The following is a 25,030-nucleotide window of genomic DNA, read 5'->3' on the forward strand; positions in this document are numbered from 1 at the left end:
GTACCTGAACAGACTCGGGTTGTAGAGTGGTGCTTGAGCTTGGTTCTCCAACCTCGCTCAACTCTATCATTCTCCAATTGTCTCCACCAAGATGTGTTCCTTCTCAAGGAACACTGCTCTCTTAGCTACAAAGACCTTTTGGTCCTCGAGATGATAGAAATAATACCCACAAGTTTCCTTGGGGTATCCCATAAATTTGCATCGCTCTGTCCTTGATTCTAACTTATCGGGGTTTTGTCTTTTAACATGGGCAGGGCAGCCCAAATTTTAACAATCTTAAGATCAGGCTTCTTCCCTTTCCATATCTCATATGGTGTAGACACTACCGACTTAGTTGGAACTCTGTTCAGAAGGTAAGCTGTGGTTTCTAGGGCATATCCGCAGAATGAGATAGGTAGGTCAGCGAAACTAATCATGGACCGTACCATATCTAATAACGTACGATTTCTCTTTTCAGAGACACCATTGAGCTGAGGTGTATAAGGAGGTGTCCATTGGGATAATATCCCATGGTCCTTGAGGAACTGAGTAAACTATGTACTTAAGTACTCACATCCTCGATCTGATCGAAGAGTTTTGATACTCTTTCCAGTCTGGTTCTCCACCTCATTCTTATACTCTTTGAATTTCTCAAAAGCCTCGGACTTGTACTTTATTAAGTACACATATCCATACATTGAGAAATCATTAATAAATGTAATGAAGTAGGAGTAACCTCTAATGGCATGAGTTAACATGGGTCCACATACATTACTATGTATGAGTTCCAACAACTCAGTGGCTCTCTCTCCAGTTCCACTAAATGGAGAGTTGGTCAATTTTCCATGAAGGCAAGGCTCGCAAGTTGCATATGACACATAGTCGAATGGATCTAGATATCCATCATTTAGCAACTTTTGAATCATTCCCTTATGGATATGACCTAGCCTACAATGCCATAGGTATGCACTGTTCACCTCATCTCGTTTCCTCTTAGACACTTACATTCATGATATGTGGAGTAGTGTCTTGCATAAACAAACCTTTATGCAATATTCCTCTCGTCAATCTCCCCTCGGCTTTGCTAGAATTTAAAATAAATTGTAGATGTGATAAGCAATACTGGTATCCAATACCAATGCACTATCACAAAAATCTGACAATTGGAGATTGATCATGAATGTACCTGAAGCTTCTCCAAGCTTCTATTTCGCCCTTTCTGCAAGGTACTCTTTGCAGTTCCTCTTCCAGCGCCCATCTTTACTATAGTGGAAGCACTAGCCTTTGTCATTCGCTGGGTCTTTCTTAGCAACCTTTGCTTTACCTGGTTTGCCATTGCCCTTTCCCTTCTAAAGGAACCTTTCTACTTTCCTTTTCTTTCTGGTCTCACCAGTGTAGAGAACTGGCTTCTCTTTCTTAATAGTACTCTCTGCCTCCCTCAACATATTGAGGAGCTCTAGGAGAGTCACCTCAAGTTTGTTCATATTAAAATTCATTATGAATTGTGAAAAGGAATCTGGTAGGGACTGAAGCACAATGTCCACACACAAGTTATCCTCTAGGACCATTCCTAGACCTATGAGTTTCTCTATCCACTCAATCATATTTAGGACATGGTTCTGAACTGGTGTCCCCTCAGTCATCCTAGCGCGGAAGAGGCTCTTGGATATCTCATATCGCTGAGTCCTTCCCTGTTCCTCAAACAATTTGCGTACATGTAGGAGAATGGATCTGGCATCCATCTTTTCATGTTGTCTCTGTAACTCAGGAGTCATAGAGCCCAACATATAGCACTGAGCAAGAGTGGAGTCATCAATGTACTTCACGTAGCGAGCGATCTCATCCTCGTTTGCCCCTTCTTCGGGCATAGGCATCACTATATCAAGGGCGTACACGATTTTCTCCGCTGTGAGAACAATTCTCAAGTTACGGAGCCAATCCGTATAATTTGGACCAGTGAGGCGGTTGACATCGAGTATGCCACATAAGGGATTTGAAAGCGACATTTTCTGAAAATAAAGATGCAGCAGAAATTAATAACATGCAGATTTTGCAAGAAATAAACTATCAAGATATGGACTTCTATCTTAATATGCTCCCACTATTTTACTAACGAGTCACGCGACACCCTCAGCACGTGAAACGGAAGTCTTTGGCAGACTTCTAGTGGGGATCAGGATCCAATCAGCATCTTAGTGTAACCTCAAGGGACTCAACCAATCACACTAAGCCTAAAAGGTAGGCAACTCTTGCCGATCACAACTCCTTGTGATTCCCGTCCTGTTCGGCCTCCGAATCACCATGGCCTCGAGGGACTCGACCAACCATGATGCTAGGTTAAGTCAACATCTTCGTTACAAGATGAGTCTGATTTGATGATATACCCTCGAGGGACTCGACCAAGCATACCATGCCCTCATGTCAGCGGTGACATCTCTATGTCGTAAGCAAGATAGCGAATCGCGATATAGGTGAGTCTCGAGGGACTCGACCAACTCAACCTACACCGGGAATCGGTTCCTACTCATAACGATGGAAGGCCACGTGGGTCAATCTAATTGCCTCACGTTTACCGACTTAATATTATCGAGAGATGTTTCTATGATTTGGTCTCCTAATATGACATGTCACACATATACATATTTAATATATATCTACATTGCATGCAAATATATATACATATCTAGTATGTGTATAAGCAATCACACCAGATGATCATGGACCACAACCTAATATGATTAGGCCCGAGCCAGTAGGCCTAATCACTCACATCAAGATCTATGTGTGCAACAGTGCATCTATATGCCATGTGATCGTCCATCTCGTCCTCGTCGGTTCCGTCGACATCTTGATGCATCTTCATGCATCACGATCGTCCATCTCGTGGGTCCCGCTATCGCATCCACGCTCCCGCTATGCCTCCTCATGTGATTACAACTTAATCATAGGCACGCAGGCCCGACAATAAACGAGAAATATAATAGAGGCTCGCAGACCTCAATAATAATAATCACAAGTACACACACCACACGGTCCATGATCATCCGTCCACACATCATACATCACATGTATAAATAATCATCATCATGTAGGACTACTAGATAATAATAAAAATAATAATCAACTAAACCTTTTAATTCATTAATATTTTCTGAAATCAAGGACATGTAGGGAATTTCTCAATTCCTAAGGGTATTTTCATAATTTCGATAAAAGACAGAAACTGGAATTTCTCAAATTCACAGGGGCAAAACTATCTTTTTTTGCCCAAAACCCTAATTCCCTCTTACTGCTGCCACCGCCGCCACCCTGCTGGCGGCGGCCTGTGAGGCGGGGCGAGGGCGCTGCCCTCGCCTGCAAGCGGCACGCCCGCTGGCGGCGCTGCCGTTGCAGGTGGGCGCCCCCGCGGGCGATTCTACCGGTGGGGCAACGCCCGCAGGCGGTGCTGTCCCGCCGGGCGGCCGCCCCTGTGGGGGGGTTTCGCCCACGGGAGCAGCGGCGGCAAGCGCCGCTGCCCTGCGGTGCCTCACCCCGCGGGAGAAGCGGTCGCAGGCGCCTCTGGCTGCCAGCCCCAACGGACGCAAGCCTGCTGCAAGCAGGCCGCCGGCCGGCTGCTGCAGACGCAGCCCCTGTGCTACCCGCCTCGGCTGCATTGCACACACGTAGATCGAGGGCAGCAACTGTTGCTGCCCTTCCTTGTTTTTGCGTCAATGATTTTGACGTCAAAATTCTTCCTAAACACATCACACGTAGTTCAAAACCAATCATTCGCACGAACAACCTGGCTCTGATACCACTGTTTGGGAAATCTTGGGGGCGACATCATATGCGCAGCGGAAGAACAAGAAAACAAAATCCCCGATTCCCAAAAAGATGTTCGTCATCGTGCGAAGATTGGTGAGCAAAATCCGTGAAACTTAAAACTGCGTATAGAGTAGATTCTATTACCTAGGGAGATCGTATATCCCTGTTTCCTTATAGATCCTTAGGAGAGGGTGAAGGAGGTCAAGCGTCCTCCTCTCTAGCGGTGATCCACACAACAAGGTTGCGACGACGCTCCTCAAAACTCCAGGCCTGCTCTGAGGTGGAGAGGGAGAGGAGAATAGGAAAGGCAAGAAAAGGCTCTAGCCTATGAGGCTCTGAATCCCTCCTATTTATAGAGGTCCCCTGTCAAACCTTAATGGGTCCTCCCCTAGTGGGTATTGGATCTGCATCCAATAAGACAAGGGCTCCGTCGGATATCTCATATCCGAACCTCTACTCATCGCAATGCCTACCATATGTGTGTGACCCTCTAGGCCCAATATCGAGCTGGTCGTGAGTCATACCTGTCAGAACTCCTTCTAACTCAGTGAATTATTATCTCTGTAATAATTCACTCGACTCATTGACTACGGATGTACTAGGCCACTACGCCGTAGTCTCCAGACGATATAGGGGAATCCAATCCATTTGACCTGTCTGTCCTCAATTACCGTGTACCTATAGTCCCTCATCCATCTAATATCCCAAAGACCGTATATCGAGCATGGTGCTGTCAGACCCATACGGTTTCTACTCGAGTCTCGCTCTAATCGGATTCTCCCGGAGAACTCTTTCTCTCTCAACCCGAATGACCCTGGCCAGGGATTTGTCTAAGCAAGAACACATGGGATATTCCTCTCATGACGCCGAGAGTGGATGATCCTCTATCGACACTCAATAGCCCTCGTAAGGTCGATTAACACTCCCAATGACCAACTGTACTAGATCTGGGATAGCCAAACCTATAAGTTTGGTATCAAAGAGTAGAGCACTCATACAGGACATCCTTGGTGTCTCAAGTCTAAGGACCAGATATACCACTAGGACTACGGAATCGCTGTTTGACAATAAGGCATCATCAACCATCCAGCATTCCGTAAGCGGATCAATCAGTGAATCATTCTCCAATGAGCACCTGTACTGTATCCCTAGTGTCCCTACATGAGCAGCTATGAGACCAGCTGCATCCATCATATGGACGGGTATACAGCACACCAGTCTGCCGGTTATCACGATGTCCCTCTCGAGTAACCTATGACCGGGATTATTTAGGATATGTGTTTTAAGGTGAATCAATCTCATTATCGTGATCTCATCATGATCCGATTCCCATTGCACAAATCCAAGGACATCACAATATATATATGCACATATGCAATAGTTATAAAGTGATATACGCCAAAATATAATAAGCAAAAAGATTCTGTATCAAGTCACATGTGCCATCACTCACGTGATTGGCTTACTGGGCACCTATGACTAGCAACCAGCGCCTCCTTCTACCGTGCGACAGAGACAGAGCAATGTTGCCTTCCATCTGCGCCATCGCAGCCACCGCAGCGGTGAGCCCTTGGCGGTGCTGCCTCCAGCCGCACTACCATCGGTGCCTCCCAGCCCTCAGCAGTAGTGATCCCTCCATGAAGCAACCGCAAGAAGCATCGCTGCCTCCTATCCACACCGTCGTAGCCACCGCAACGGCGAGCCCTTGGCAACGCTACCCCAACCGTACCACCATCACTGCCTACCAGCCCTCAGCAGCAGTGATCCCTCCATGTAGCGATTGCAACAAGCATCGTTGCCTCTCACACAGCAACCATAATAAGTACGCTGCCTTGTCTTAACCCTAGCAGCACACACACCACCGGTTGCCCTTGAGGGTATATCATCGAATTAGACTCATCAAGTCCCTCAAGACCATGGTGGTTCGGAGGCCAAATAGGATGGGAGTCACAAGGAGTTGTGATTGGCAAGAGCTGCCTACCTTTATGGGCTTAGCATGATTGGTCGAGTCCCTCAAGATTGCATTAGGATGCTGATTGGATCTCGATCCCCACTAGAAGTTTGTAGGACACTTTCGTTTCACGTACTGAGGGTGTCACGTGACTTACTAGAAAAATAGTATGAGTAGAATAAGAAAGAAGTCCAAATCTTGATTATTTATTTTTCTGCAAAATCTGCATGTTATTTATTTGTGCTACATATTTATTTTTAGAAAACGTCACTTCAAAATCCCTTATGTGGCATACTTGATATCAATCGCCTCATAGTTCGAATTATATGGATTAACTTCGCAACTTGAGAATTATTCTCACGGTGGAGAAAATCACGTACATTCTTGATATAGTGATGTCTATGCCCTAGGAAGCGGTAAGCGAGGATGAGTTCTCTCGCTACGTGAAGTACATAGTATAGGGAAATCTAGGAGCGACATCACATATAGAGCGGAAGAATAGAAAAAAAAATTCCAAAATTTTTATAAAGGTGTTCATCATCGTGCAAAGATTGGTGTGTAAAACCTGCAATACAGAAAACTATGTGTGAGATAGTTGTGTTACATAGGGAAATCGTATATCCCTAAATCCCTATAAATCTGTTAGAGAGGATGAAGGAGGTCAAGTGTTCTCCTCTCTAATGGTGATCTACACAGCACGGCTGCGACGATGCTCCTCAAATCTCCATGCCTTCTATATGAGGAGGAGAAGGGTAGAGAAGAATAGGAGGTGACCACCAAGAAGCCCCCGCCTATGGGCCTTTAGTTCCCTCCTATTTATAGAGGCCCCTAGTTAACCCTAATAGATCATGCCCTATTGGATATTGGATACCCATCCAATTACCCAAGCCTCTTAGATTAGCTCTTATTAAATCTTATCCATGGGATCCAATAATTCAGGGGCTTATTGGATATCTAATAAGATAGGGGCTCCAACGGATATCTCATATCCAAACCTCTACTCGTCGTAATACCTACCATATGTGTGTGACTCTCTAGGCTCAATATCAAGCTACCATGAGTCATACCTATCAAAACTCCTTTTGGCTTAGGGAATTATTATCTCCATAATAATTCACTTGCTCATCAATTACGGATGTACTAGGCCACTACACCGTAGTCCTTAAATGATATAGGTGAATCTAAATCTTTAGACCTATCTGTCCTTAGTTATCATATACCTATAATCCCTTAACCATCTAATATCCTAGAGATCATATACTGGGCATCGTGCCGTCAGGCCCATATAGTTTCTTCTCGAGTCTCGCTCTAATCGGATTCTCCCAGATAACTCTTTCTCTTTCAATCCGAATGATCTTAGCTAAGGATTTGTCTGAGTAAGAGCACATAAGATATTTCTCTCATGATACCGAGAGCAGATGATCCTTTATCGACACTCAATAGCTCTTATAAGGTTGGTTGTCACTCCTAATAATCAGCTTTACTAGATTTGGAACTTTCAAACCTTTAAGTTCAGTATCAAAGAGTGGAGTACTTATACAAGACATCCTTGGTATCTCAAGTCTAAGGATTAGATACACTACTAGGACTACAGAATCACTATCTAATAATAAGGCATCATCAACCATCTAGTATTCTATGAGCAGATCAATCATTGAACTCATTTCACAATGAGCACATGCATTGTATCCTTAGTGGCCCCACATGAGTAGCTATGAGACCAGCTGCTTCCATCATATGGACGAGTATACAGTACATTAGTTTATCCAATTGTCTCGATGTCCCTTTCGAGTAACCTATGACCAGGATTATTTAGGGTCCATGTTTAAAAGTGTATCAGTCTCATTATCGTGATCTCATCACGATCCGATTCTCATTGCACAGATCCATGGACATCATAATATATATGCATATATGCAATAAGCAATATAAAGTGATAAAATACTAAAATATAATAAGTAAAAGAATACGTATAATGTTACACGTGCCATCACTCACGCGATTGGCTTGTAGGGCACCTATAACTAGCAATCTCCCACTTGACCTACAGTCATTCACTTATGTGTCTGATCCCCATCAGACCTCTTGTGATGCTCAAAGACAATCTGACACAATGGCTTTGTTAGTGGATTTGTAATGTTATCTTCAGATGAAACTTTTTCCACTACTACATCTCCTCGGGCCACGATCTCTCTAATAAGCTGGAACCTCCTCAGAACACTTCTGATGAGACCCAGGTTCCCTCATTTAAGCAATCGTCCCATAATTATCGTAATATAAGGGAATTAGCTCCTCGTTGCCAAGTATGACTCCTATAATCTATGATGAACTTCTTCATCCGGACTCCCTCTTTTGCTACCAATACTGTAGCAATGTACTTCACCTCTATGGTCTAGTCAGTAGTAGTATCTTTCTTAGAGCTCTTCCAGCATACTGCTCCTCCATTTAAAGTGAACACATATCCCTAATTAGAATTACTATCGTCAAAATCGGACTGGAAGCTCGAGTTTGTGTAGCCCTCAACCTTGAGGATACGACCTCCATTTATCAGTAAAAGATCCTTCGTTCTTCTCAAGTACTTAAGGATACACTTTACTGCTTTCCAATACTCCAAGCCTAGATCTGCTTGATACTTGCTCATGACACTTAGAGCATGCACTATATCAGGCTTAGTACATAGTATAGCATATATGATAGCCCCTATCGCTGAGGCATAGGATATCATATCCATGTCTGCCCTTTCTTTAGGAGTCTTTAGGGACATACTCTTAGAAAGTGATATCTCATATCTTATTGGTATGAGACCACTCTTGAAATTTTCTATGCCAAACCTTTGTTAGGATCGAGAGCACTAAGAGGGGGGGGGGGGTGAATTAGTGCAGCGGAAATCTTACAGCGATTAAAACCAAAAGCTGCGTTCGTTCAATAAAAACTATTATGATGGCAAAGCTAATTCTCAGTTTGTATCTAAGTGCAGTTTGCGTCTAAGCGCAGATTGCGTCTAAGCGCAGTTTGCGTCTAAACACAGTTTGCGTCTAAGCGCAGTTTGCGTCTAAGCGCAGTTTACATCTAAACGCAGATTTACGTCTAAACGAAGTTTTACGTCTAAACGCAGATTTACGTCTAAACGCAGTTTTACGTCTAAACGTAGATTTACGTCTAAACTCAGATTTACGTCTAAACGCAGTTTTACGTCTAAACGCAGATTTACGTCTAAACGCGGTTTTACGTCTAAACGCAGATTTACGTCTAAACTCAGTTTACGCCTAAAATGTCTTTACACAGTTTGAGCAGTTTTACGTCTAAATGCAATTTTACGTCTAGACGCAGTTTCAAAGGGATCTGAACTTTAGAAACTCGTTCGTAAAAGCGCAGAAGACAGTTTTGCAGAATCAAGGCGTAAACGTAAACTGCGATGTAAATATCGTACGAAAACGCTGGTTTACGTCTGAAAGCAGATTCGGACAGATCAGCACTTAAAAACTTGTTCGTGAAGGCGTAGAAGACAGTTTTGCAGAATCAAAACATAAACGTAAATTGTAATGTACGAAAACACCGATTTACGTCTGAATGCAGATTCGGAAAGAACAGCACTTAGAACTTGTTCGTAAAAGCGCAGAATGCAGTAGTTATGAAGGAGGTTTGCAGTAATGATAAAGTGCTCAAAATAAACGCAAACCAGAGATTTAGAGTGGTTCGGTCATTCTTGACCTACTCCACTTTTGGCTTCCTCCACCGACGAGGTCACCGACGTCAACTAGAGGCCTTCCTTCAATTAGGCGAAGGCCAACTGCCCTTTTTACAGTTTCTCTCCTTTTGGCAGGCTCAGGAGACAACCTTTACAGACCTTTCTCTCCTCACTTTACAACTCAAAACTTGAAGAACAGAAGGAGGAGACTTAAAGGCTTTACAACACTTTTGAGCTCTTAGAATCACAGAAAAGATCAAGATTTCGGTATAGGTCTGTATCTTTTCAGTGCTGAATGGGTGGGGTATTTATAGGCCCCAACCCAGTTCAAATTTGGAGCTCAAAACGATCAAATCCCGGAATTCCGGGATCAGGCGGTTGCACCTCTTGACTGGAGAGGTTGTACCGCCTGGCAGAGCTCGAAGACCGAGCTCAGGCGGTGCCACCTCTCTGTCAAGGAGGTTGCACCGCCTAGTCTTGCTCGAAGACTGAGCTCAGGTGGTGCCACCTCTCTGTCAGGGAGGTTGCACCGCCCAGTCTTGCTTGAAGACTAAGCTCAGGCGGTGCCACCTCCCGGCTGGGGAGGTTGCACCGCCCAGTCTCGCTGGGAGGCTTAGCCCAGGCGGTGCCACCTCCTGGCCTAGGCGGTTGCACCTCCTGGTGCAATCAGGGTCCGAATGGTTAGCTCCATTCGGCCCAATTTCAGTCTTTCAGGGGCCCAATTGCCCCAAGATTAAGCTAATGGGATCACCTCCCATTTTCTAACTTAATCAACGTGCTAACTACGATTAGATCTAAGACAATTTCTGCAGCTTTGCTTCGGTGCGTCAATCGCTTCTTCCGGCGAGTTTCCGGCGAACTTCCGTCGATCATCCGATGAACCCTCGGTGATGCTCCTGCAGACTTCCGGCAAACTCCTGGACTTTGCGACAATCCACTTGGCAAGTTCCGACGAGCTTCGCTTAGCAAGCTTCTGGACTTCTCGGATCTGTTCTCGCAGAACCTCCGACGACCGTCCGAACTTCCGTCGAACTCTCGAACTCCCAACGTGATCATGAACTTGACTCCGGCGCAACTCCTGCTGCTTGTCTAACTTTCATCGTAGTTAATCCTGCACACTTATCTCAACACATAGATTAGACAACAAATGACAATTGACTTCATCATCAAAATCCGAGATTCAACAATCTCCCCCTTTTTGATGATGACAATCAATTGATAATGGAGTTATCCTTAACTCCCCCTATCTATATGCTATAGTTGAGATAAGTCAACCTTGAATTCAAGACCTGAGAATTCAAGTGACGTATTGATAAGTTAGATCAGTTAAACTCATCAATACTCCCATCATGATACTCATCATGATGTATCTCTTCAAGGATGATGTCAAGGCTTGACATACATCATCAAGTTTGTATGATTGTATTTGTAACTATTCATCATGTAGTTTGAACATTATCATATAAAGCTGTGAAGCACTATTACATGATGCACACATTTGAAATATTCTAGCAAGTTTTGCATTTTCTTCACATGATAAGATATCAACTTAAGGCATAATGCAAACTTTAGCACATGTTCATATATCTCTTGGTGATGCAAGGATGGCATAATCATAGCAGTGTGTTTATAACATCACTCATAGTATTTCTAATCATGGCAGTGTTTATCAATTCATATATCTATTCATATATCTCCCCCTTTGTCATCAACAAAAAGCATAGTAATTATGATACCAGGAAAATAATAATAGCAAGCTTATAGAGGAATTTTACATAGATTGCTTTAAATACTTCTTCCCCTTTTTGTTATAATCCATTGTCTATGTAAAGATTTTGCAGGATGGAATACATACACATGAATCACTTCATCAAATCTATTTCAGAAACTTATTTTTCATGAAAGTGTACGAGAAAATCTGGTGTATAGCATTCAAAAAATAAGATGCATTCGGACAAGATTTTGTTGCAGATTTTCACATATAATCATAGAAACATGGCAATCAAGTGGTTTGATCATTCAATATAGTCTGAAAAATAATTTTAACAAATTTATCTATTCGGACACATCAACATTCCTAATTCTCTTCGAATGAAATCAAATTGTTCTTCACTTAGAGGTTTTGTAAAGATATCAGCTAGTTGATGTTTAGTATCAATGAACTCTATGATTATATCATGATTCGCAACATGATCTCGTATAAAGTGATGTCTGATATCAATATGTTTTGTTCTTGAGTGTTGTATAGGATTCTTGGTTAAGCATATTGCACTCGTGTTATCACATTTAATGGGAATATCTTTAAGATTAATTTTGTAATCTTCTAAAGTGTTTTTCATCCATACAACTTGTGCACAGCATGCACTTGCTGCAATATATTCAGCTTCGGTTGTTGATAGAGCAACCGAGCTTTGTTTCTTAGATGACCAGGAAACAAGAGCATGTCCTAAAAATTGACATGTTCCTGATGTGCTTTTTCTATCTAATCTACAACCAGCAAAGTCCGCATCAGCATAAGCAATTAACTCAAGATTCTCTGATTTTGGGTACCATAATCCTAGATTTGTGGTACCATTAAGGTATCTGAGTATTCTTTTAACTGCTTTGAGATGAGATATCTTAGGGTTTGATTGAAATCTAGCACAAAGTCCTACACTGAACATGATGTCTGGTCTTATTGCAGTGAGGTAAAGTAAACTTCCTATCATACTCCTATAAGTTTTTTGATCAAAGCTTTCTCCACTTTCATCAATTTCTAATTTAGTGGAGGTGCTCATAGGAGTGTTAATGGCTTTTGAGTTCTCCATATTAAACTTCTTGAGTAAATTCATGGCATATTTAGTTTGACTAATAAAGATGCCATTGCTTAGTTGTTTGATTTGTAAACCTAAGAAGAATGTTAACTCTCCCATTAAACTCATTTCGAATTCAAGACTCATAGTTTTAGCAAAAGATTCACAGAGAGATTCATTCGTAGAACCAAAGATAATATCATCAACATAAATTTGAACAATGAGAAAATTATTTTCAAAATTCTTGATGAATAATGTAGTATCAACCTTGCCTTTTATGAAATTATTTTCAATGAGAAAAGAACTAAGTCTCTCATACCAAGCCCTTGGAGCTTGTTTTAAACCATAGAGAGCTTTAGTTAATCTAAACACATGATTAGGGAGACTATTATTTTCAAATCCAGGAGGTTGTTCAACATAGACTTCTTCGGAAATAAAGCCATTTAGAAAAGCGCTTTTAACATCCATTTGAAATAACTTAAAATTATTACAACTAGCATAGGCAAGGAGCATCCTTATGGCTTCCAATCGAGCCACAGGTGCGAAGGTTTCTTCGTAATCGATACCTTCTTCTTGGTTGAAACCTTTGGCCACTAATCTAGCCTTGTTTCTAACCACGATACCATTTTCATCTTGCTTGTTTCTAAAGACCCATTTAGTACCAATAACTAAATGGTCATTTGGCCTAGGAACAAGCGTCCACACCTCATTTCTCTCAAATTGATTCAATTCATCTTGCATTGCGATAATCCATGAATCATCTTTCATGGCTTCGTCAATGCATTTGGGTTCAATTTGGGAGAGAAAGGCGGCGTTTGCACAAAAAGTTTTAAGAGAAGATCATGTTTGAACCCCCTTTGACGTGTCTCCTAAGATTAGCTCCTTAGGATGAGAATCTACATACTTCCAATCCTTGGGTAAGGAAGTGGATGCATCCAAGTTGCTAGTTGGAGACGGGGTTTCGTTTAAATTCAAAGAATCAAAGTTAACATCATCATCAAGATCATTTTTCTTAATTTCGAAAATCTCATTGAAAACAACATGGATGGATTCTTCAATAATTAAAGTTCTTTTATTGAAAATACGAAAAGCTTTAGAAACCGAAGAATAACCAAGAAAGATTCCTTCATCAGATTTAGCATCGAATTTTCCTAAGTTATCCTTTTCATTCAAGATAAAACACTTACACCCAAAGACTTTAAAATATGAGACATTGGGTTTTTTGTTATTCCATAACTCATAAAGAGTTTTGGTGAGTAAGGGTCTTACTAGAACTCTATTCAAAATATAGCATGCAGTGTTTACAGCTTCGGCCCAAAAATATTTGGGTAGGCTATGTTCATTCAACATGGTTCTTGCCATTTCTTGTAGATTTCGATTTTTTCTTTCTACTACCCTATTTTGTTGAGGATTTCTTGGAGTAGAGAAATTATGGTTGTATCCATTGAGTTCACAGAATTCTTGGAAATCATGGTTTTGAAATTCTCCACCATGATCACTTCTAATTGACGAAATCATAGATCCCTTCTCATTTTGAACAAGTTTACAAAACTTGGTAAAATATCTAAAGCATTCATTTTTCTGTTTTAAGAAGTAGGTCCATGTATATCTGCTATAGTCATCAACAATGACAAATGCGTATTTGCTACCTCCTAGACTCGATGTAGAGATTGGTCCGAACAAGTCCATATGGATCAATTGTAAGGGCCTAGAGGTGCTTATTTGATTCTTAGCTTTGAAACTACCCTTAATTTGTTTACATAATTGGCAAGCATCGCATACATTATCTTTGATGAACTTGATATGAGGAATTCCTCTTACAAGTTCTCTAGATGATACTTGAGTGATTAGTTTCATGCTAGCATGACCTAATCTTCTATGCCATAGCCAAGCATCCTCATTCATAACCGCAAAACACATTTCATCACATAAGTCATTGATGTCAATAGTGTATACGTTATTATGTTTTAATGCAATCATAGACATATTTTTATGTGGTTTTTCAATGATGCAAGCATTAGATTCGAATTTGACAGTATATCCTTTATCACATAATTGACTAATACTCAAGAGGTTATGTTTTAAACCATCAACTAACAGAACATCTTCAATAAAGAGGTTGGATTTGTTACCTATGGTTCCTTTGCCAATGATTTTACCCTTGTTGTTGTCTCCGAAAGTGACATAGCCTTCGTCTATGCTAGCGAGCTTAGAGAATTGAGATGGATCTCCGGTCATATGCCTTGAGCATCCACTATCAAGGTACCATCTCTTGCTCCTAGCTTGCGATGGTTTAGTTTTCTACAAGAAAGGATGATGTTTAGGTACCCATTTGCTTTTGGGTGCCTCATAAATAGATCTACATTTCTTATCATGTTGCATAGAATTTGTCATGGTTCCTTTAGGAACCCAAATCAATTTGTTTGGACTTATTTTCTTGAATGGACAACAATGTGTCTTGTGTCCAGATTTGCAACAGAAGTTACACTTGGTTTGGTGTTGAACATGTAAGATGGAGCCTTTTATGAAGGTGGTTGGATTTTGGTGAGGACTTCTCACAAATCCAATTCCACTCCTTTTGGGAACGTGACCCTTGTTTGTAAGGATCATGTTCAATGACTTGCTACCAACCTCGAATTTCTTCAAGGTGTCCTTAAGTAGCAAGTTTTCTTTTTGGAGAGTTTCTAGATTATGGCATTTTATGCATGGGCTTAAACTATCATGATGTTCAGCATTTAACTTATCGAAATTACAAATAAGACTATCATGCTCCTTTTTTAGTAATTTGTATTTACTACTGATAATCTTATACTCATCAAACAATTCATGGAAAGCATTTAATAATTCATCGAAAGATAAATCTGTATCTATTGAATTTGTTACCTCATCTTCGATGGCCATTAAGGCGTAATGAGCAACTTGCTCGGTGTTGGACTCTTCTTCTTCGGATGCGCTTGAGTCATCCCATGTTGCTTGAAGCGCTTTTTTCTTTGATGTTCTCTTTTTGACTTGGGGACAATCACTCTTGTAGTGTCCCGGCTTTTTGCATTCATAGCAGATTACTTGGTCCTTCTTGGGTTCAAGTTTATTTTTTGCATCATTCTTAAACTTGTTTCTTTTAAAGAACTTTTTAAACTTTCTTGTTAGAAGTGCCAAGTCATCATCACAGTCCTCATCACTTGAGTTTTCTCTCAAGTGGCATTCAGAAGTTTTGAGTGCCATATCCTTCCTGTTCTTTGGAAGGATGTCTTCTTGCTCTTCATGAGCTTTACAAGTCATTTCGTAGGTCATTAATGACCCGATTAGTTCTTCAAGAGGGAAATTTCGTAAATCTTTTGCCTCTTGAATAGCAGTGACTTTAGGATCCCAACTCTTAGGAAGGGATCTTAGTATTTTGTTAACAAGCTCAAAATCTGAAAAGCTCTTTCCGAGTCCTTTTAGACCGTTGACGACATCCATGAAACGGGTAAACATGTCGCCAATGGTTTCACTCGGTTTCATGCGGAAAAGTTCAAAAGAATGTAACAACAAATTGATTTTTGACTCTTTTACTCTACTTGTGCCCTCATGGGTCACTTCGAGTGTGTGCCAAATATCAAATGCAGTTTCACAAGTTGAAACACGGTTAAACTCGTTTTTATCAAGTGCACAAAATAAGGCATTCATAGCCTTTGCATTAAGAGCGAAAGCCTTCTTCTCCAAATCATTCCAATCGATCATTGGAAGAGAAGACTTCGAAAATCCGTTTTCGACAAGATTCCACAGTTCAAAATCCATAGAAATAAGAAAGATCCTCATTCGGGTCTTCCAGTAGGTGTAGTCCGTCCCACTGAACATGGGTGGACGCGTAATAGAATGCCCCTCTTGGTTTCCGACGTATGCCATTTCTCTTTGGGTTTTAATCCGTTAGAGAGTAAACCTGGCTCTGATACCAATTGTTAGGATCGAGAGCACTAAGAGGGGGGGGTGAATTAGTGCAGCGAAAATCTTACAGCGATTAAAACCAAAAGCTACGTTCGTTCAATAAAAACTATGATGATGCAAAAGCTAATTCTCAGTTTGTATCTAAGTGCAGTTTGCGTCTAAGCGCAAATTGCGTCTAAGCGCAGTTTGCGTCTAAACACAGTTTGCGTCTAAGCGCAGTTTGCGTCTAAGCGCAGTTTACGTCTAAACGCAGATTTACGTCTAAACGCAGTTTTACGTCTAAACGCAGATTTACGTCTAAACGCAGTTTTACGTCTAAACGTAGATTTACGTCTAAACTCAGATTTACGTCTAAATGCAGTTTTACGTCTAAACGCAGATTTACGTCTAAACGCGGTTTTACGTCTAAACGCAGATTTACGTCTAAACTCAGTTTACGCCTAAAACGTCTTTACAGAGTTTGAGCAGTTTTACGTCTAAACGCAATTTTACGTCTAGACGCAGTTTCAAAAGGATCTGAACTTTAGAAACTCGTTCGTAAAAGCGCAGAAGACAGTTTTGCATAATCAAGGCGTAAACGTAAACTGCGATGTAAATATCGTACGAAAACACTGGTTTACGTCTGAAAGCAGATTCGGACAGATCAGCACTTAAAAACTTGTTCGTGAAGGCGTAGAAGACAGTTTTGCAGAATCAAAACATAAACATAAACTGTAATGTACGAAAACACCGATTTACGTCTGAATGCAGATTCGGAAAGAACAGCACTTAGAACTTGTTCGTAAAAGCGCAGAATGCAGTAGTTATGAAGGAGGTTTGCAGTAATGATAAAGTGCTCAAAATAAACGCAAACCAGAGATTTAGAGTGGTTCGGTCAGTCTTGACCTACTCCACTTTTGGCTTCCTCCACCGACGAGGTCACCGACGTCAACTAGAGGCCTTCCTTCAATTAGGCGAAGGCCAACTGCCCTTTTTACAGTTTCTCTCCTTTTGGCAGGCTCAGGAGACAACCTTTACAGACCTTTCTCTCCTCACTTTACAACTCAAAACTTGAAGAACAGAAGGAGGAGACTTAAAGGCTTTACAACACTTTTGAGCTCTTAGAATCACAGAAAAGATCAAGATTTCGGTATAGGTCTGTATCTTTTCAGTGCTGAATGGGTGGGGTATTTATAGGCCCCAACCCAGTTCAAATTTGGAGCTCAAAACGATCAAATCCCGGAATTCCGGGATCAGGCGGTTGCACCTCTTGACTGGAGAGGTTGTACCGCCTGGCAGAGCTCGAAGACCGAGCTCAGGCGGTGCCACCTCTCTGTCAGGGAGGTTGCACCGCCCAGTCTTGCTCGAAGACTGAGCTCAGGCGGTGCCACCTCTCTGTCAGGGAGGTTGCACCGCCCAGTCTTGCTCGAAGACTGAGCTCAGGCGGTGCCACCTCCCGGCTGGGGAGGTTGCACCGCCCAGTCTTGCTGGGAGGCTTAGCCCAGGCGGTGCCACCTCCTGGCCTAGGCGGTTGCACCTCCTAGTGCAATCAAGGTCCGAATGGTTAGCTCCATTCGGCCCAATTTCAGTCTTTCAGGGGCCCAATTGCCCCAATATTAAGCTAATGGGATCACCTCCCATTTTCCAACTTAATCAACGTGCTAACTACGATTAGATCTAAGACAATTTCTGCAGCTTTGCTTCGGTGCGTCAATCGCTTCTTCCGGCGAGTTTCCGGCGAACTTCCGTCGATCATCCGATGAACCCTCGGTGATGCTCCTGCGGACTTCCGGCAAACTCCTGGACTTTGCGACGATCCACTTGGCAAGTTCCGACGAGCTTCGCTTGGCAAGCTTCTGGACTTCTCGGATCTGTTCTCGCAGAACCTCCGACGACCGTCCGAACTTCCGTCGAACTCTCGAACTCCCAACGTGATCATGAACTTGACTCCGGCGCAACTCCTGCTGCTTGTCTAACTTTCATCGTAGTTAATCCTGCACACTTATCTCAACACATAGATTAGACAACAAATGACAATTGACTTCATCATCAAAATCCGAGATTCAACAACCTTTTCATAATAGTGTCTATGTGCCTAGACTAGGACAAGCCAAGAATCCTCCTAGGTCTATCTCTATAGATCTGATCCCCAATATATAAGATGTTTCTCCTAAGTTTTTCATTAAGAAGTGTCTAGATAGCTAAGCCTTTACTATGGAGAGCATTCCTATATCATTCACAATTATTAGGATGTCATCCACATATAGCACCACAAAGGTGATAGCGCACCACAAAGGTGATAGCACTCCCACTCACCTTTCTATACACACAAGGCTCATTTTTGTTAGGCAAAGAGTTGGCACTAAGGGGGGGGGGTGTGTGAATTAGTGCAGCGGTAAAAATTACGTCAGTTCAAAACTTCTTTGCGATTAAATACATTTCCAATGAAAAACTATTTTGTAAATGTATTAACTTTGAAAGCGTATGGAAGAGTGTAGTAGATGTAAAGCAAGTAAAGTGGTTTGCAGTAAAGTAAATTGCATAAGAGAAACGTAAACCAGATTTTTATAGTGGTTTGGTCGTTGTGACCTACATCTACTTCGCTGATTCCTTTTCCGTCGAGGCTACCGGCATCTACTATTGGTCTTCTTTCAATGGGCGAAGACTAACTACCCTTTTGCACCCCTCTTCTCCTTTTAATAGGTTTAGGAGACAAACTTTTACAACCCTCTTTTATAAGGTATCCCTCTCACACCTCCCTTAGAACTCTCTCTAAGCTTTGGGAAGAGGAAACTCAACTTTCTAAGGTTTACAACTTTAGAATAATAGGATTTTGCTCAATATTTCTTGCTAATCCATGCAGAAATAGCTGTAGTATTTATATGCCCCAAATGGATTCAAATTTGGAGCCCAAAATTCAAACCCTTGAAATTTCAAGGTACAAGTGATACCATCGCCTGTTCTGGGTGGTACCACCGCCGGTAGTCTGACAGTGGATGGTACTGTTGAATCTTGGATTTTGATGATGAAGTCAATTGTCATTTGTTTGTCTAATCTGTGTGTTGAGATAAGTGTGCAGGATTAACTACGATGAAAGTAAGACATGCAGCAGGAGTTGCGTCGGAGTCATGACAATGATCACATTGGGAGTTCGAGAGCTCGACGGAAGTTCGGACAGTCGTCGGAGGTTCTACGGGAATAAATCCGAGAAGTCTAGAAGCTTGCCAAAGGAGCTCGTCGGAACTTGCCAAGTGGATCGTCGCAAGTCCAGGAGTTTGCCGGAAGTCCGTAGGAGGATCACCGAGGGTTCGTCGGATGATCAACGGAAGTTCGTCGGATACCAAGAGGGCCATTCTATTACACGTCCACCCATGTTTAATGGGACGGACTACACCTATTGGAAGACCCGAATGAGGATCTTTCTTATCTCTATGGATGTTGAACTTTGGAATCTTGTCAAAAATGGTTTTTCGAAGTCTTCTCTTCCAATGATCGATTGGAATGATTTGGATAAGAAGGCTTTCGCTCTCAATGCAAAGGCTATGAATGCCTTATTTTGTGCACTTGATAAAAATGAGTTTAATCGTGTTTCTATTTGTGAAACTGTATTCGATATTTGGCATACACTCGAAGTGACTCATGAAGGCACAAGTAGAGTGAAAGAGTCAAAAATCAATCTTTTGTTACACTCTTTCGAACTTTTCCGAATGAAACCGAGTGAGACTATTGGCGACATGTTTACCCGTTTCACGGATGTCGTCAACGGCCTAAAAGGACTCGGAAAAAGTTTTTCGAATTTTGAGCTCACAAATAAGATTCTAAGATCCCTTCCTAAGAGTTGGGATCCTAAAGTCACTGCTATTCAAGAGGCAAAAGATCTAAACAACTTCCCTCTTGAAGAACTAATTGGGTCATTAATGACCTATGAGATGACTTGCAAAGCTCATGAAGAGCAAGAAGACATCCTTCCAAAGAACAGGAAGGATATGGCACTTAGAACTTTGGAAGACCACTTGAAAGAAAACTCAAGTGATGAGGACTGTGACGATGACTTGGCACTTCTAACAAGAAAATTTAAAAAATTCATTAAAAGAAACAAGTTTAAGAATGACACTAAAAATAAACTTGAACCCAAGAAGGACCAAGTTATTTGCTATGAGTACAAAAAGCCGGGACACTACAAGAGTGATTGTCCTCAAGCCAAAAAGAGAACAACAAAGAAGAAGGCGCTCAAAGCAACATGGGATGATTCGAGCGCATCCGAAGAAGAGGAGTCCAACACCGAGCAAGTTGCTCATTACGCCTTAATGGCCATCGGAGAAGAGGTAACAAATTTATTAGATGCTGATTTATCTTTCGATGAATTATTAAATGCCTTCCATGACTTATTTGATGAATGCAAGATTATCAATAGAAAATACAAATTGCTAAAAAAGGAGCATGATAGTTTTACTTGTGATTTTGATAAGTTAAAAACTGAATATCATGATAGTTTAAATTTATGTATCAAATGCCATGATCTAGAAACTCTCCAAAAAGAAAACCTGCTACTTAAGGACACCTTGAAGAAATTCGAGGTTGGTAGCAAGTCATTGAACATGATCCTTGCAAACAAGGGTCACGTTCCAAAAAGGAGTGGAATTGGATTTGTGAGAAGTCCTCACCTAAATCCAACTACCTTCATAAAAGGCCCCATCTTACATGTTCAACACCAAACCAAATGCAACTTTTGTTGCAAATTTGGACACAAGACGCATTATTGTCCATTCAAGAAAATAAGTCCAAACAAACTGACTTGGGTTCCTAAAGGAACCATGATAAACTCTATGCAACATGATAAATAATGTAGATCTATCTTTGAGGCACCCAAAAGCAAATGGGTACCTAAAAATCATCCTTTCTTGTAGAAACCCACACCATCGCAAACTAGGAGCAAGAGATGGTACCTTGATAATGGATGCTCAAGGCATATGACCGGAGATCCATCTCAATTCTCTAAGCTCACTAGCATAGACGAAGGCTATGTCACCTTCGGAGACAACAACAAGGGTAAAATCACAAATGCGACCTAGATACAATCCTGTTTAACTTTTCAAAATTAGAAACGTATGATTCCCAAATTCACATATCCCTGGATTTTCGAACCCATCAATTTCATCCGTTCATAACCTTTGAATTTAACTCTATATCATGAAATGACTAACTCTGTCATGAACTTGCAAGACTTATCAACTTGAAGAAACTATCACAAACATGTGTACGACATTAAGAATGTGCACGTTAAAAATCTACCTTGATCGTGCAAAAGTGCCTGTCTTAAAAAGAAAATTCTTACGTAATTACGTAAGTAAAGTTGTTTGCTGTGAATGAAAATTCTCCTCAAGACAGAAAAATTCTCAGATCAGAACAAGTGCTCACCAGGCGGTGGCATCGCCCCAGTTGGAGGTAGCACCTCCAGCTGTCACGTGTTGCAAGCGGTTGCACCGCTCCAGCCAGAGGTGCAACCGCCCGCAACTCTGCCCCTTTATAACTCAAGCTAGGGCCGGCGGTGAAACCGACCCCAACTCATTTCCTTCCCTCCTCTACTCTCCCAAGCCTCCTCCATCCCTATTTCCCCCATCTTAGCATCCCAAATACCCTTCATTTCGAAGCAAAGCATCAACATTCCTTCCCTCTCTTGAAGATCCCTCTCTTGAAGATCTCATTAAGGTACTCTCTAAGAAGCCCTTAAACTCTGTTTCTTGATTCATTTACTTTTGCTCATCACAATTATTCTAAACAGCAATAGTTATGGGATCTAGAAGATCCTCAAGGGACAAAGGAAAGAGGAGATTAGTAGAAGACTTTGATTCCACCCTTTTCGATTCAAAATACCATGCTGAAAAATTTTCCTCTTTTGAACTTAGGAGTGTCAACAAGGGAAAATACGTAGAGTTAAGTGAGCTAAGAGACTTAGAGACAATCTAGTAGTTTGCAAATTTAGATCTACTCCCTATCTTACAAATTAATGAACCCATCTATCCAAGACTAGTAAGATTGTTTTACAACAACATACTAGTAGATGAAGAAGAAAGGATGTCCACCTATCTCTTAGGACAACACATTTCAATTACGGATAGATTCATTTGCGACATGATAGGCATTCCCATGAAAAGAATAGGACTTTACTTTAGAGGATCATGGGATGATGAAAATGTTGGAACAACATACGTTGAAGCCCTACAAACAATTTTTGACAATCTGAACTTAGCATTTGTTCCTAAAAGTTGTGAACATTTACTGCCTCTAAACACTAAGGTACTTCATCACATCCTAACTAGCATCATTCTTCCTAAACAATATTATCATGATGAAGTAAGCCAATTAGAATTAGGAACTATGTATATGATCATGAAAGGACATGACATCTCTCTTGGTTATCTTATCCAACAAAACATGTTAGAACTATCTAAGAAAGACATGATGCTCCCATATGGTGGTATAATAACTAGAATAATGAAAGCCTACGATATTCTAATACCACCGAAAGAAGAAGTAATAAAAGTAGATAGATTCAGCATAATTAATAAAAATCTACTTCACCGACTAAGATGTTTTTATAGAAACGATAACTGGGTTAGAATGCCAAGAAGAACTGATCCCCCTCAACCTGAACCAGAACCGGAAACACCAGTCTTTAGGGGTACCCAATCTCCTCCGATATGTCCCTTTGAGGAAACACATCCATTTGAGCAAACTCACACATCATCTGTCGAAGATATTGGGATTCGGATGGACCGATTCGAACAAAGACAAGAACGGCTTGAACATCGACAAGATCAAATCCTAACTGAGCTGCAGCAAATTCATCGACAATTTGACTCTTTATTTAGGCACTTTAACTTTCCACCTCATGAATGAGCTTGTATGAACACAATCATCCGTTGTTGTTATAAACTCCTCATGATGGACTTTGTCTTTAATATGACATGTTGTAAACTCCGTATGTTACTCTTTATTTACCTTGATCTGTGAGCATATGCAAAGTTACAAACATCTCTTGTTGTTTACCTCGGATTTTACATTGAAACTAAATGTTTTGAAAACCTTGTGCCTTGATAAATATAAAGTGACATACCAATGTAGTTGATAAGTCAGTAATATGACATTGATACGAAACATCAACTAGTTGATATCTTCACAAAACCTCTAAGTGAAGAACAATTTGATTTCATAAGAAGAGAATCAGGAATGTTGATGTGTTCGAATACTTAAAATAGCTAAAATTATTTTTCGGACTTTATTGAATGATCAAATCACTTGATTAGTATTACATGCTTTGGTATCACTTGATCAAATAACATGTTAGAAATTATGTTTTGGAAAAGTTAATTTCATTTTCGGACTTGCTTAACTATTAGAATGCTAAAAATCGGATTTTCCTGTACACTCTTATTTTTGGAAAAATGAGTTTCCTCTTTCATGCACAAAGAATTATAACATGCAAGGAGAAGAGGTATTCAAAGCATTATACGTGTCATGCCTTCCTTTATGTGCTTGATAACCTGCTTATATTGTTCTCCTGGAGTCACATCTACCATGTTTTTTTGTTGATGACAAAGGGGGAGAAATATATGAATTGATATGGTTGCTATCACTGATGCTGATATGTTTGCTATCACTGATGTTGATATGGTTGCTATCACTGATGCTGATATGTTTGCTATCACTAATGTTGATATGGTTGCTATCACTGATGCTATGATTAGGCCATACTTGCATCACCAAGAAATATATGATTGCTATCATTGCTATGATTAGGTCATACTTGCATCACCAAGAAATATATGATTGCTATCATTGCTATATGCCCTGTATCAAGATATCAAACATAAATTTGCATCGTACGAACTGATTTCTTACCATGTGATGCAATGCTACACTTGCTAAATATTCATATCATGTAATGATATCAAAATCTTGCTTCACAGCTTTACATGTCTATATCTTACAATATGATGAATTGCTACGATAACCATCATTCAAACTTGTTATATTTGAAAATGAATGTCAAGCCTTGACATCATCTTCAAAGAGATACATCATGATAGGAATCATGATGGGAATATGTCTCTTGAATTTATAAAGTTTTTAAATTCAAGAAGTATGGCATATAGACAGGGGGAGTTAAGGTTAACTCCATTATCAATTGATTGTCATCATCAAAAAGGGGGAGATTTTTGAATCTCGGATTTTGATGATGAAGTCAATTGTCATTTGTTTGTCTAATCTGTGTGTTGAGATAAGTGTGCAGGATTAACTACGATGAAAGTAAGACATGCAGCAGGAGTTGCGCCGGAGTCATGACAATGATCACGTTGGGAGTTCGAGAGCTCGACGGAAGTTCGGACAGTCGTCGGAGGTTCTACGGGAACAAATCCGAGAAGTCCAGAAGCTTGCCAAAGGAGCTCGTCGGAACTTGTAAAGTGGATCGTCGCAAGTCCAGGAGTTTGTCGGAAGTCCGCAGGAGGATCACCGAGGGTTCGTCGGATGATCGACGGAAGTTCGCCGGAAACTCGTCGGAAGAAGCGATTGACGCACCGGAGCAAGCTGCAGAATATGTCTTAGGAAATAATCGTAGTTATCACATTGATTAAGTTAGAAATGGGAGGTGATCCCATTAGCTTAATCTTGGGGCAATTGGGCCCCTGAAAGAATCAAATTGGGCCGAATGGATTAACCCATTCGGACCCTGATTGCTGTGGGAGGTGCAACCGCCCAAGCCAGGAGGTAGCACCGCCCAGGCTATGTCTCCCAGCGAGACTGGGCGGTGCAACCGCCCCAGCTAAGAGGTGGCACCGCCCCGGGCTCAGTCTCCGAGCGAGACTGGGCGGTGCAACCTCTTCTATCAAGAGGTTGCACCGCCAGAGCTCA

The sequence above is a fragment of the Musa acuminata genome, chromosome BXJ1-10, assembly GCF_036884655.1.
Source record: "Musa acuminata AAA Group cultivar baxijiao chromosome BXJ1-10, Cavendish_Baxijiao_AAA, whole genome shotgun sequence".
Lineage (NCBI taxonomy): Eukaryota > Viridiplantae > Streptophyta > Magnoliopsida > Zingiberales > Musaceae > Musa > Musa acuminata.